Genomic DNA, 2,186 nt, shown 5'->3' with positions numbered 1-2,186 from the left:
CTTGAGCCTAACAGTCTTAACACACCTCTGGCGCCATTTGCGTAGGTGGTTGCAAATTTGGTGGTGGTGACATTGACCTCAGCAAATTCAGAAACCATCCTAGCAACTTGCCTAACATGAACCTCCTTGAAGCCTTTGTCAGTTTTAAGCCCTTGCCCAACCAGATAGTGAAACCTCCTAAGCATGAAGGCAGACTGAACACTGGTTCACTGCATTGGCCCCCCAACCTCGGCTCCATTGGGTGGAGGGGCTGCTCGGTTGGCTTCCTCCCCAGCTGCCACCCCACCCTGAGCTCCAACTTCATTGACAACACCAACAAGATCCTCACCCATCTCAGCCATTTCTTAACCACAATTAGAGTACCGATCATATCCAGAACAACATAAGAAAATGTACTTAAGAAATAAATATCAAAGCAAATGAAGGTTCATGATTGCAGATAAACATCATAGCAAATTGCCATAGGTCTCAGCAAATATTACAAGTTCCATCAATGCTACTAAACAATACATAAACCTCAAGTACTTCATTGCAACATTGGAATTAAACTCTAGAAGAACCTCTATTCTGCCACATTTGTGCAGCCCATGCTTCCCTTTGTTGTGCCCAAGTTCCATTGTCAGGACCATCCTCTGGCTCAAAGGGAGTATCAGTGGAGTTTGGAGTCCAAGCAGCTTCACTGGGGAGATGTTCATCCTGACCATGCCTAAGTATCCAATTGTGCAGAATACAACAAGGAAGAACTAGCTTTACTTGGGTTTTGTAAGGTTGGAAGGGCTTGTTGTCAAGGATCCTGAACCTATTCTTGAGCGCACCAAAAGCCCTCTCTACTTTCACTCTAAGAGAAGAATGCCTTAGGTTAAACAACTCTCTTTGGTTTTGTGGTCTATTGGAACCAAACTCCCTCAAGTGGTACCTTGTACCACGAAATGGAGGCAGGAACCTGCCTGGCTGCATATCCAGCATCCACAAGAAAGAATTTCCCTAGACAATGTAACAAATGAACATGGTTTATCAGTTTAGTGGGTGCAATTTGTTTGGCATGTTGTGTATATGTGATGGATGGTACCTTGTGGGACTCTAAGGCCATCAGCCCTTTCAAGGGCATCAGCCAAAATTAGAGCATCATGTGCAGATCCCTCCCACCAGCAAGCACATATGTGAACCTGAGGTCAAAGTCCACTACTACCAGAACATTTTGAGTTATGGTGTGCTTTCTGCCTCTAAAGGCAGCTTGCATCTTCAAAGGAACTCTAGCTAAGACATGTGTTCCATCAATTGCTCCTATGCAGTCTTAAATCAAGTAAACAAATAACCATATCAAAATGTTACTACCATATGGGTAGGTCAGTTGGTTACATTCATGAAAAGGCCACCAACCTTGAAATATGAGTACCATCTCCTACTGCCATGGATCCTAGGATGGACACTAGTGGATGGTGGAACAATCAACTCATTCCTCAACTCACCAACTACATACAAGACTTGGTGAAAGAACCTACTAATAGTCTCTGGTGACCTCCTAAATATCATGTTAATCACCCTGAACCGCTGGTTATGACCAACAATATGCAAAAACATTGCAACCTATTCTTCAATAGCGGCATGTATGCTGTCCATAACCAACTCTCTCGAACAAAACAAGTCACACAGTTGGAAAAAAGGTGCCCTTCTCATCCTTAGCAGGTTAACGCAATGGACATCATCAGATTCATAAATGAATCTTAGGTTAGTTATCCTCTCTTGGTCCCTCTCTGCCATGGGTTCATATGTAATGGACCGAGCATCTTGACCTCTCCTCCTAAACCACATGAAAAACTATGCAGCCACTGCAGCAACCACAGCAGCAGCCGCTCGACGCCTAGCTTGGAAATCCATGTCTACCAATACAATGCAATGTTCATTAGAATTGAGTACAAGCACTTGGGGTCATGTTGTTAAGCAAGCAAACATTCATAACTACATGTTATCCAAGAGCGGCTGCCACACTCGAGGGTGCTCCTCTGGCGGCAAGGATTCATCATCGACCTAGGCACTTTGCTCAGTAATACATGAATCGATAAATATGATCCACAAGTATGAATAAATATAGATCCACATCACTAAAACATAGATCCAGTTGTACATAAATAAAAACACCGCACAGATCTGAGAATATAAGAACCTAGGGTTCATCGACGCCAAAC

At 43.5% G+C, this 2,186-nt stretch overlaps 1 pseudogene; it reads right to left on the bottom strand.

The window, feature by feature from the left end:
• Window positions 1-543: 543 nt before the first annotated feature.
• Window positions 544-1,812, bottom strand: LOC140223447 (protein ALP1-like; annotated as a pseudogene).
• Window positions 1,813-2,186: the final 374 nt, after the last annotated feature.

Source organism: Setaria viridis, chromosome 7 (assembly GCF_005286985.2).
Source record: "Setaria viridis chromosome 7, Setaria_viridis_v4.0, whole genome shotgun sequence".
Lineage (NCBI taxonomy): Eukaryota > Viridiplantae > Streptophyta > Magnoliopsida > Poales > Poaceae > Setaria > Setaria viridis.
The sequence above is the reverse complement of the archived record's forward strand: the minus strand, read 5'-3'. Positions and strand labels throughout refer to the sequence as shown.